The sequence below is a fragment of the Psammomys obesus genome, unplaced genomic scaffold (assembly GCF_907164565.1).
Source record: "Psammomys obesus unplaced genomic scaffold, mPsaObe1.curated_primary_1811, whole genome shotgun sequence".
Classification (NCBI taxonomy): domain Eukaryota; kingdom Metazoa; phylum Chordata; class Mammalia; order Rodentia; family Muridae; genus Psammomys; species Psammomys obesus.
Genome location: NW_026596088.1, coordinates 16,410,442 through 16,423,890, shown reverse-complemented (window position 1 = coordinate 16,423,890; position 13,449 = coordinate 16,410,442). Strand labels below are relative to the sequence as shown.

At 36.7% G+C, this 13,449-nt stretch overlaps 1 protein-coding gene and 1 pseudogene across 2 annotated transcripts in view; both read right to left on the bottom strand.

Annotated features, from left to right (window-relative positions):
* Positions 1-13,449, bottom strand: part of Sbf2 (SET binding factor 2) — a 335,395-nt gene that overhangs the window by 307,267 nt on the left and 14,679 nt on the right. The window lies entirely within an intron of this gene.
* Positions 7,252-7,919, bottom strand: LOC129691270 (60S ribosomal protein L13-like; annotated as a pseudogene).

The window sequence follows — 13,449 nt, the reverse complement described above, 5'->3', positions numbered from 1 at the left end:
CATTTTTAAGTTTTTTAAATTTATTTCTGCGTGGCTATGGGCATGAGTGTACCTGCCAAAATTTATGTGCACCGAGCAGGAGCCCACAGAGGCCAAAAGAGGGTGTCATATCCCTTGAAATTGTAGTTACAAGTGATTGTAAGCCCCATGTGGGTGCTGGGAACGGAAACTAGGCCCTATGCAAGAACAGTAAGTGCTCTTAACTGCCACAACATCCTTTAAGCAAATATTTTTACCCACGAAGTTAACTACCTATGAAGATCTACTTTTACAACTTATTTTCATCTTTCAACTTACTCTATCATGTTATTTAAAAGTTCCATGCTGCTACATGAATTTTAACTCTTAAAATTTTGCTTACAGAGTAGTACTTACATTTTTATCAACTCTCTTCATTTTGATCAGTTTGACAGATCTACTTACATTTTAAGTATTATGTCCTAATCATTGTTTAAAAGCTGTCCTACCCCTGCACTTCAGTAATTCATCTTTCATAATCTTATGCTAGCAATTGTAACTACAAAGAATCTATTTAATCCACGTTTTCTTAACTCCTGTAAATAATTTACAGGGGATGAAGAGATGACTCCGTGGTTAGGATATTACAGAGGACCAGAGTTTGTAACCCAGCATCCACTTCAGAGGGTTCACAGCCACCTGTAACTGCTGGCCCAGGGAATCTGACACCCTCTTGTGTCCTCTATGAGCACGCACACACACATAGCATACAAACATCTTTAAAATTAATAAATATACAAAAGTATGTACTTTAAAAAATAATAATCAGTACGTCAGTCAACAAAATAAATCACTTAGATTTCTTTTCATGAAAGAACTTAGGATTAACTGCAGGGAAGGAAAATTAGTATCAAGCCTCAGCTTTCTGGCCAAAGTGAAAAACTTCCCAACTACCTCTCAACTAATGGACAAAGAACTGCTTTAGTACACAGCTGTGATAATTTCCTCCTATGGATTCCACAGTCTTTCCTACAGAGCACCACACCAGATCACCCAAAACTGTCAGGTCTCACAGTGCTGAGGAGACTTGCCCTATCCTGCTTTATTCAAAACAAATCCACACTTCTAACTTACCTCATTGATCCTTTATTCTCCAAAGACCAATAAATATAGTGATCTAACATGCATTTATCATTATTTGTAAGATCTAGATATAAAATAATTATAATATTTATATATAAATGTTTGATTTTCCAATTTACATGTTCTGTTGGATTCTTCCTTAGTTACTCATGAGAAAAAATTAGCAAATACCAATATGATGATATTTAAACAATAAACAAAGAAAATTCTTACTGTTTTGAGATCTTCAATTTTACTTTTCATTTTGATACTGTAAACACGGGACTCTGAAACCAAACATGTATCCCCCCACCAGGGTATTTCACTTAATCAGTGTTCTAATGTGCTCATCAAAATCAATCAATCAATAAGAACAAATTTCTGAGTTAACAGATATGCTAATTACCCTGACCATCACACAAAGAACACAGGTTATCAAAACATCACATTGAGCTAGGCACATGCTTTAAACACAGCACTCAGGAGGCAGAGGCAGGTGGATCTCTTGAATTGAGGCCAGCCTGGTCTGGTCTACAGAGTGAGTTCCAGGACAGCCAGGGCTACACAGAAAACCCCTGTCTCAAAAAAAAAATAAAGGAAAACATTATATTGTACCTCAAATATATGTACAATTACTATATATCCACTTTCAAAACATAGAAATCAAAGCCCCTTATTTATTTGTTTGTTTATTTAGGTTTTTCAAGATAGGGTTTCTCTGTATAGCTCTGGCTGTTCTGGATTTGCTTTGCAGAGTAGGCTGGCCTCAAACTCATAGATCTACCTGCCTCTGCCTCCCAAGTGCTGGGATTAATGGTGTGTGTACCCACTGCCTGGCTCAAAGTGCCCTATTTAAATTACCTATTTTTAATTTAGCTCATGTCATCTGAAGGGAATCATCCTCTACAATGAAAAGTATGTACATATCCAAAATAAAAGGAACCATCCTTCTGTGTTGGCTGGAAAAAAAGTAAAATGTGTGCTTTCAGGTTAGTAAAAGAAAGAATATGGTGGAATAATATCTATTAAATGTCTCAGCCTAGAACAAAATCATCCTTTCCTCTTACTCCATTGGCTAAAATTAGTCACACAGAAGCTCTACAGAAGTAGTCTCTACATAAAAGAAGAAATAGGTCCAGCTCATCACTGGTAATGTCTATGACAATTACTTTGCTTACATATATTAAAATAATCTTAATCAAGTTATTAACTCTTTACAAACATTCATAAGTACCAGATTTTTTTTTACTGTTTTTCAGGAGTATACCTAATTATACTCCCTTTTCCAAGTGAACAATAAGATACCTAGTCAGAACACTAACTAACTAAAAGTTATATTAAAGCCCACATCTCTATGGACTTCTGCCATTTCTGAAACTTAGTGAGATATTCTCATGTCGATAATCTAACATTTCTCTAGCTGGACATGATTCTTCAGTAACTACCAGTAACTGGGCTCTTAGGCCCACCGTGGCCTAGAGCTATCTTAACCTATGACAGAATTCCTGAGCTATTGCTGCAGCTACCTACTCACTGTCTAAGACGTTTAACAGTTTCCTTTAAAATATAATAATTTTAATTTAACCAGAAAAAGTACAGAAGAAATAAAAATGAATAATATCTAAAGACAGAGGTATATATCTTTAATCTCAAAAATAAATAAACAGAGGCAAGTAGGTTTCTATGTATTCAAGGTTACCTTAACTACATGAAACTGTTTCAAAACATTAAAACACTGAAAATGCTAGATTTAAACTGTATGACTTCCATTTCTAATGTTGAATCAGTAATTTAGAATAACTTTCCAACTGTGTAAAAAAAAAAATACAAAAGCTAGACAAATGGTTTAAATCATCTGATTAAAGCCATTCACGAGTCATCAAGACCCAAACCAAAAGAAACAAACAAACAAAACCCCAAAGCCCAGATATGGGAGGAAAATCAGCTCAGGAATAAGATGAATAGTGTGTTAAGCCACTTCTCTAGATACTTGCTAATTCTGAAAATTCAGCTAAAAATTTTTCTGGGACACAAAAGGATAATAGGATATTATTATCCTATTAGGGACATAAAGGATTTTGTAGGACATAAAAGGATAAAAGAACTCTAGTTAAAGAAGGAAGGAGTAAGGTTTGGAGCCTGTACTCACAAGGACTCTTCCTTTGGAAGCCAAACATAAACTGACCGTCTCCGCGATTACCGCCTACACTTGAAACACAGCAGGGTAATCAGAATCACAGTGAACTTGTCTTTTACTTTTTCAAGATTACTAGCACATGAGGCTGGGAGAGAGAGCTCAGTGGTTAAAATCACACGGGGTCTCTGAAAGAACCTCCAGCACCTGTCTGGTGGTTCACAACTGCCTGTAACTCTGGCTCCACAAGGCTCAGCGATCTCTTCGGAATCCTACAGATACCTGTACTCACACATATAGATACTCCCCACATACATAAATAATTAAAAATAAAATAAATCTTTACAAAAGAATATTACAGCATAATTAATACAAAATAAATACACACACTTAAAATGTAATTAGATGAGTCTTAGTGTGATAATCATTGCCACAATCAATATTATAAAGACAGGGTCTCTATGCAGCCCTGGCTGTCCTGGTATTCTTTATGTAGATCAGGCTGGCCTTGAACTCATGAGATCTACCTATCTCTGCCCCTGCCCCATCAGGTACAAAGATTAAAGGTGTGCATCAGTATGCCCACAAAATTATAAATATGCCTTACTGAAACTCTCTTTTTTCTTTTGTGGTTTTTTTGTTTTGTTTTTATTGTTGTTGACGATGTTGATAATGATGATGATGCTGAGGATAGAACTGAAGAGCTCAAACATGCAGGACAAGGACAGATCCTACCACCAAGCTATGCCAGAGTTCTCAAGTTTCTCTCTCTCTCTCCTTCCTCTTCCTCCTCCTCTCTCCCTCTCCCCCCACCCTCTTTAAAGACAAGCTCTCATTATGTAGCCCTTTTTGTCCTGGAACTCACTCTGTAGACCTGGCTGGCCCCAGATGTGCCTGCCTCTGCCTCCCAAATGCTGGGATTAATATGCCTCACAAACCTAGCTTGTTCCCAGCGTTTTTTTAGATGCCTTTGTGATCTTTGTCTCTTACTTGTTCCTACTTTAAAACCCACACCCCATGCCTAAGCAATCTCAACTCTTCTTTTTATCACTAAAGATCTGTCTACACTTGAAGAACTTTATATTAATATACAACAGCTATATTTGAGGAGATGGGAGAGCTTCTATTATGCAGATACAGATACACCTCAGTGTTTGATGCACTTATTCACTGAAGGAAGACATGTGAGTTGTTTCCAGTTTGGTCTATTACAAATAAAGCTATTAAAAACATTCTCGTACAAGCCTATGCATGAATATAAAGCATGACATTTTTCCAGATTTCTTCTTGTGTGTGTGTGTGTGGTTCTGGGGATTAAAGGTTGAACCTTACTAGTGTTAGGCAAACACTACCACTGAGCTACACTCTCAGTTCTACTTTAAAGGTAAATGTGTCTGATAACAATATTATTAGTACCTAAAATACAATAATCATAAAATGTTAAATTTAATAGACAAGTAGGCAAATATTAACCAAAATAAAACTATATACCTCTATTCATTTCAAATACGTTTTCAGGTAAAATGCATTACCCAAAGAGACACGTCACAATAACAAAAAGCTTAACTTCCACATGAAGATGTGACCATTTATTGCCCAATGGCAGCCTCAATGTATTACAAACAAAAATTGAGAAAGAAAGAAAAACTGGCATAAGTATGCAGTATATGTACACGTCTGTGTGTGGCGGTAAAAACAGAGCTTTTCTCAACCCAAACTCATGGTGTGGCTTACTCCTCAATATAAAGGTACTGAGAGGGAGCAGACCATCCAGAGGTAACTTCAGTCATGATGACTATGATGACTTCATTACGGAATTTATGTCACGAAAGTAGGTTATTGGCTACTTCAGTAATGAGTAGCTTAACTTTCTCTTGGCTCATCTCTAGTACTTGACCTCTCTTTAACACATTTTCACTTCCCTATCATACTGAGCTGAATGAAGCAGGATTAATACTCCAGCCAAAGCTGGGTGTGGTAGCACATGCCTATGATCCCAGCACTCAGGAAGGCAGAGGCAAGAGTATTTCTGTGAGTTCAAGACCAGTCTAGTCTACAAAGTGAGTCCAGGACAGCTAAGGTAATACAGGAAAAGCCTGTAAAAAAGACTCCAGCCAAAATCTGAGACGGAGGCTGCCTATTCTTAAGACTTTCATTGAACACATGAATGAAATTCTCAAAAGTAAAGGAAAATATATACAGTAAAATTTTAAAAGTTTAGACCTACAGAATTTATGAGATATCATCAAGTAAAAAGCATTTGCATCATGAAAAGGCAAAGAAGAAAAAGTTTATTTAAAGAAATGCTGACTGAACTGGGCATGGTGGCACACACCTTTAATCCCAGCTCTCAAGAAGCAAGATGCAAGAGGATCTCTGTGAGTTTGAGGCCAGCTTGGCCTACATAGTGAGTCCCAGACCAGCAAGGGCTAGATAGTGAGACAGAGTAAAATGAACCCTCAGATCCATGAAGCCCAATCAGTAGAACCTAACCAGTTCTACACCAAAATATACTGTAGGGCTGCCAAGATGGCTGAAAAGGTAGATATGTGACATACAAGCCTGGTGACCTGACTTTAATCTCTAGAACCCACAAAAAGGTAGAAAGAGAGAAAATCAACTCCGTAAGGTTGTCCTCTGACCAACACACAACACATACACAATGGAACCTGAGCCCACTCATATCATGCACACAATGATAAACTTTAAAATTATTTTAAGCAGCATATTGTAATTAGATTATCCAGTGAAAGAGGAAGAAATACCCAGTAAATTGGCAAACTAACACAACGACACATGGTACCAAAGCAGCTGAGTGTGGTGGCACACACCTTGCACCCTGGCACGGGGAGGCAGAGGTAGGTTGGTCTCTCCGAGTTCGTGGGCAGCCTGTGCTACAGAGTGAGCTCCAGGATAGCTAGGGCTACACAAAGAAACTCTGTTTCAAGAAGAAGAAGAGGAGGAGGAAGAAAAGGAGGAAGAAGAAAGAAAGGGAAAAATAATGGAAATTTCTGTATCTCAGGCTATAAAGATTATAAGATGTTTGTAAAGTGCTTTGTTAAGAAAAAGTGCTAAATGTCGCTATTATTTCATTCTCATAAGTGCACTTGTTTTCTCTTTTCTCTCAATGTAAGCCTTGCTGTTAGAATATAACTTAAAAAAATCTAAATTCTGGATATAAAAGTCTAGTAAATATTGTTTTCAAAATTTTACTATTTCACCATAGCTACTGTACCTCAATTTTAAAGAGTCACTTATTTTTTGAGCTTTTTGCAAAACTAAAATCAAATACTCTGAAAATATCTTTGATCTTAATGAAATTATTTCATTATTTCCTCAACAGGTAAAAATGTTCTTTCAACACCATCACCACCTTGTCTAAAGTATCAAAATTTTTAAAATACCAAAGACCAACTTGTTGTTGTTGTTTAAATGGGACAAGGGCAGGAGTGAGGGTTCGGTGGTTAAGAGGTTGGCTACTTTTGCAGAAGACATGGGTTCAGTTTTCAGCACCCACGTGGTGGCTCACAGCTGCCTTTATCTCCAGGTCAGGGCATCTGATGACTTCTTCTGGCCTCCCCAGGCTCCTGCAAATGGCTGGTGCACATGCACTTATGCAGGACACACATACACACATACATAAATAATTTTAAAGAAAAATAAACCTTTATAAAATAACAAATTAAGGGCTGGAGAGATAGCTCAGTGGTTAAGTGCACTGACTGCTCTTCGAGATTAGACCTGGGTTCAAATCCCAGCACCCACATGGCAGCTCACAACTGCCTGTAACTTCAAGGTCTGATACCCTCACACAGACATACATGCAGACAAAGCACAAATGCACATAAAATGAAAATAAATAAATTTTTAAAAAAATAACAAATTAAAATAATAATAATAAATTATTATTCTAAAATGGTTATATTTGGAGTGAATATGAAGATCTACAGTAACAAGAAACACAAAGCAGGTGGCTTCTATTAGGGCTTTTTTTTTTTTTTTTTTTTTTTTTTTGCTTTACAGAAAATTTATTAAAACATTCCAACAGTGTATTACTTTTTCTTTTCAACATCTTGCTCTGTAGCTTCCTTCGCCCTTTTTGCTTGGATGCCAAAGCGCCAGGCATTGGCCCGGGCCATGTGAAGACTGGCAAAAGCCTTAAAGTTCTTGTCTTCTTCCGTGATGACTCTGGCTTTCTCCTTTTTGTAAAGATTCCCGATGGGCATCACAGGTCCCATTAGCTGGGTGGTCAATTTAAGCTCTTCAGCAGAACTATCTCCCTTCTTGGGAGCAGGAGGCTTCCTGGGGAAAAGCATGAGCTTGGAGCGGTACTCCTTCAGGCGCTGCACGTTGGCCTGTAGTGACTCCGTGGACTTGTTTCGCCTCCTTGGGTCCACAGAGATGCCGATGGTGCGAGCCATTTTCTTGTGGATACCAGCCACCCGAGCTCTTCCAGGCTGAAGCCCCTGCCGGCTCGGACGTTGGTGTGGTATCGGACTGTAGGGCACCTCACTATGGGCCTGATGGGACCAGACGCGGGACAAGGGGCAATGCGGCGTGCTTTCACCTGCCGGGCCTTGCGCCAGTGGATCTTGCGTGCTGGCTGGTTGAACCACGTGTCCACTCGCCGCTGCCAATCCTTGTGGAAGTGGGGCTTCAGGATCATGCCATTCCAGCTGGGTGCCATGGCTGCCTCCGCGCAGGAGAACGGCCGAGCAGAAAGGTCTATTAGGGCCTTTTAATAATGACTCAATATCACAGATAAGTTGGCACTTGTCTGCTTTTCTTATACTAGCACTTACTGCTTTTAGCTCTAGAAATACCCAATTCATACTAAATTTACTCCATATATCCAAATAACTATTTACTTAAATATTTATAATTATTTAAAATTATAATAATTTTAAAGACTTATTTTACTTTTAACTATGTGTATGTGTGGCTGGTGTGTGCTTATGTGCAATTGTGAGTGCAAGTTCCCACTGAGGCAAGAAGACAACATCAGATTCCCCTAGAGCTGAAATTAGAGACACTGTTTTTATATATTATTTAGCTAAGTCATCCTCTTTTCATTGGGATAACTCAAAATCTACTTGACAACAAAGAAGTCAGTTCAACTTTAGAAATTTTAGAAATTTTAAAAGCCCGCAATTTTTTAATATGCCCCCACCCATTATGTGCTAATAAAAGTATCTACATTACTGTTGTTTCAACAAAACTAAATTCTCATGCCTCTTTGACAACGAATTTTCTAAACACTAAGGAACACTTTGGTATAGGAAAAATACAGCCAATATTTGGGGACTACCACGTAGTAGGTAACAATTCAGAAATAAAATCAAATCTTACAAATTACCAACACGATCAACAATAAGAGAAATCCAGAAATTTAAAAGCAAAATGAGATGCTAGTATGTGTTTCAAAGACGCTAACGACTACCAACCACATCGTGATGAGGCTGACAGCGCTGTTAAACCCTTATATACTGTATAAAGTGGTACAACTACTCTGAGGAAGGCATGGCCATTTCATATCAAATGAAACCTACAGTGGCCTAAGACCAGAAATTCAACCAACCAGTATTCACTCAAGAGAAATTGAAAAGATTTTTTCACAATAAGGATATTAGTAGCAAGGTTTTAAAATTCATTTTAGCCAAATACAATAAGCAGTTCAGTTGTCTGTCAACAGCATGGATAAGCAAAACCAGTTTATTCATACACCAGAATAATGCAAAAGAATGGGAGACAAAATTCTAATTAAAAAAAAAAAAAAAACATGGATAGATTTTTAAAAGGGGCGAGAGATGCTAAGTGAAAGAAACCTTGAAAAAAAGAAGTATATGCCATGTAATAATTTTGACATTCTAGGATGAAAAAAATCAGTATGTAGCAGGAAAAAAAATCAGAACCTTGACTGTCTATGGAGGACACAGCAACAGGAAATGAATGGGAAAGACTAGTCTTGAAGGGGATGAGTCGTAGGATCTGTTACTGATATCACCAGGACCAGCTATAGAGTCTTGAACTAGTTAGTGGTTTCAAGTCTCATTAACTTCACCTACATGGTTGTTGTGAAAAATTTAATTAGACCAGTAAGTCTAGCACACTGTATCAGATAATACACATTTCTAGATGGAACTATGCATTCCATCTTTCACACATTAAAAAAAGACCAAAAATGGATATTCTATAATTTAATTCATACTGTGACAACTTGACCAAATGCTGTATTTACTCTTCACATTTTCTTCAGTTTCCTACAGCCAAATTCCTCAAACATTCAACTTGAATAGGACACAGCATACAGAGAAGTTAGTTTTTGTTGCTGCTGTTGTGTGTATTTTCAAAATTCTTCTTCTGTTTTTTGCTATTCTAAATGGATTTTGTTGTTTCTTTTTGTTTCAAAAGAGAAAAAAAAGTTTTACTACCTTTAATTTGCAATAGGTTTGTGTTTACTTGGGCTAAAATTATTTGGTAGAACATCTGTCTCAAAAGGAAAATGAGAAACATTCTTTTCAAATTCCAGAGCAAACCATGTGGGACAATTATATAAAGCATCCATAAAATTCACTCCAGTCCCAACTGCTACTTTCCACTGCAAACCGATTTTCTAGCATTATTCTACAAGTTTGCTTGGACAGTGGATTTCACTCTGAATGTTACGAAGGTTTAGCTTCAGCAGAGAAATACAAAAGATGCACTTGAACCTACAACCAGACATCACTACCTACAAGCAGATTTTTTTTTTCACTTAAAAAAAATTGCTCTGAAACTATCCATTTTCTTTAAATAATTTTTTATTACAAGTTCTTAACTGTATTTTAAGTAAATATTATAACACAATATTTGGTAGAAAGAAAAGTACCTTGAGATTTCAGGTTTATAAACAAGCTGTTTTCTTCAAACTAATTAACCTTGTCAACTAATAAAATACATAAAGAACAACAGATCAAAGGAAAAGATGACATGTATAATGGTCTCATCAGTAGAAACAAGCATTTCTTCATCAGACATGATACAAATTCTTTCTCCTAATCTGTTAAAGAGATCATTGACAAGAAAAGTCTATAACTATTCAATAATCAAACTGCTAAAATAATAACAGTAACTCTGCTGGAAGGATTGTTTCTTTTTCTAGTTTCTCTACTCATAGACTACTGGGATATATCTGGACCATGCTGTCTCTTGCAACTAATAAATCAGGCAAATACCAAAGGGAAGACTTTAACATTTTCATATTTCATATTTCTGTTTTTAAAAAACCCTTTGGATACAATGAAGACCAAAGGCAAATGTTGTTTTTAACAGAATCTCAATCTTTTGATTTTACCAATAAAGACTCAGAAGCCAGGTACAAGGTGAGAGCCTGTTAGCTCAGAGAAGCAGAGAAAGCACCCAGCCAAAGTTTCAGCAGGAATGCCCCTTCTTCTACTGTCTGAATTTCCCTCCCTTCTACTTACTGTTAGTCTCTCTATCCATCCTCCTGACTTCTTCTTCTTGACTTCCTCTTCCTCTCTAAGTTTTTTTCTTAATAATCCTATGTTCACTTCCCATCAACTGGTTGCTTGCTTTGCCTCTGGACCTAGGGTTGGCTTTATTTAATCCTGTTTACGATATTCAAGCAGAAAGTTCTTGGATTAAAGGTGTGTTTGAAGGCTGAGCCACACCACAACTAAAATAGGTTTTCCCAGTAAACACAATCTCAGGGTTCACAATATGATCAAATATCCTGCAACAGGCAAGTACCAATTTTTACTGTTCCTGAAATATAACATTAAATATAAAGTCTTATCTTGAGCCAACTGTTTACTATCCTTATCTTTACAACATCTAAATTTTCTCAGCTGTTGCTTAAGCAGTAGAAAATGGACATGTTCCTATACTGCTAAATTAGCATAATCTTTCTGAATGACAATTTAGTGTAGACCTTAAAACTGTTAAAAATATTCTTTTGGTTTTCAGGCACAGGTGGAACTCAATATATAAATGATATTTCCCAACGTCTGTCTCCCTTTTTAGTCTAACTTAAGTTCTGTAATTATTCAGACTCCTGAAACGTATCGGGGAAAATATTCTTTGGCAATCTCATCTTAGTATTACTGTCATGCCAGTGCAAAGACAGAGGCTTTGCTTGCTCCAAGAGAGGAAACCTAAGGATGGCTCTTAACTGGCTCCATTTAAGGTAGGGGTTAGCAAAGTTGGACTGTTGCAAGATGTCCTCTGGGGTGACAAAGAGATGTCAACCCCCAATTATAGAGCACCAAAAACAAACCAAAGTATTACTCTACCAGGGTCCAACTTCAGAACAAGTGGATTTCTTGAGCTGACTTACAGAGCACGGATAACCCTAAAACAGGCAGGAACACCAAAAGTCTCACCCCATAGCTGAGACTTTTATAGTTAACCTTGCACAGTCTCTGTGTATACACACACACCTGCACCTGGGAATATAATATGCAGTTAGGGTAGAATCACAACCACTCCTGCAGCATGCTGAAGTGAGCAGCAAGAATCTCTGGAAGGGCCCAATGACCTCACTACCCTTTCTCTCTACACCTATGAGAGAACCCCAATAGTTAAGGAGCCTTATCTTAGGGGGTTTTAAATAGTCACAACTGCTCTGATAAAAACAGTGTCTTGTGCTCAGCGAATACCACTAAACAACAAAGACTGACACTTTGCCTACGGCCACAGTACAAGCTCCCTAAGCCAGCAATGGTAGGCATAAACTTCCATGTGACACTTATCATGTGGCCCAGCAGTTCCACTTCTGTGAATGAAAGCTTATACTGTAATTGTGATCCAGATACGGTTTTAAGCACTTGTAAAATTTAACTCAATTTTTACAGTAAATCTAGGAGGTAAATATTGCTAGCCACTATTACTTTGTTTTGTAAATGTATAAACAGAACAAATTAGCTAACCTGTCTAAGGTCAAAAGTATTTAGAGGCAAAACTAGAAACCAAGTTCAGACCACATGGATTCACCCCACACTTTCAACTTCACTAGACCTAAACTTTATATATTTTTAATGATAATCAGACACATCAATAAACCTTAATGCTACTGTATAATATATACTATGTCAAAAGCAGGTATTAAATATGCAGTTAGTACAGCTTGCATAAAGGAACAGATACTATGACCTTGTTTCATAAGAAGTAAAGTAACAATACACGTATATGTACATACAATTATATATACATAAGCATATATCTTTGAATGCACATACATATGAATACATAAAAAAAAACTCAGGAAAGATCTTTTAAAATGTCAGCAGGCATAAGTATACCACTTTATCTCCACTAGGATAGCCATGGCAGTAAAAGAACAACAAGGCAAGAATTCTGAAAAAAAAAAAAACAAAAAAAAAAAAAAAACAGAGTGTGTAATCTTGACTCCTTAGAAGGACAGCAAGGCCAGGTGAGGCTTACTTATCATCCATTATCAACTACTCATACAATTTCTTTGAGTCCTTTAACAACGTCTTCAATAGCTTCAAACCTCATGACCACAAGTAAACAGTGATTTACCATACAATTTCATTAGAATTATATATTTAATATTGTTTCTCAGCTTTCTGGATAAGATCAAGTACAAAATTATACATTTAAGTAGCTCCTACTAAAGAAATAAAAGATTGCTTTGTTTTGGCCTTTGAATTAAATGCTTTAATAACCAACTATTCTGTTTCATCATTACAAGCAAAAAAAAAAAAAAAAAAATCAGACCTGTAATTCAAGGCAGTAAAACCAAAAGGATAGGTCAGTTTTCCAAAATGATTGCAACTTAGCTACACGAATTAACCAGACCAAAATCTAGATGCTTCTAGATTTGAACCATTTTTAAAAAAAAAAAAAACTCCATCAACTAACTTCATGCATACAGACTAATCGTTATTTTTTCAGATTAAAATCAAAAGAAGAAATATTATATCAATTAAAAATGTAAATTCATTGTTTTATAAAGCTTACTTTTCCCTTAAAAATAGAAACTATGATGCTTGTTTAGCTGAACTATGATGTGTTCATGAAAATTGTAAGCATGTTTCCAGATAATATCATGGTTTTCTCAACTCTGTGACAATGAGTGGCAAACAGGTACAAAACCTATTCCACTGTGTTTATGAATCCCTTCTTGTGCTAACTTTCTTATAGCCAGTTGGTGCTGTTAACAGCAGGGAATAGTAGCTGGAGCTATAGCCCAGTGATAATGCTCTTGCTTGGCA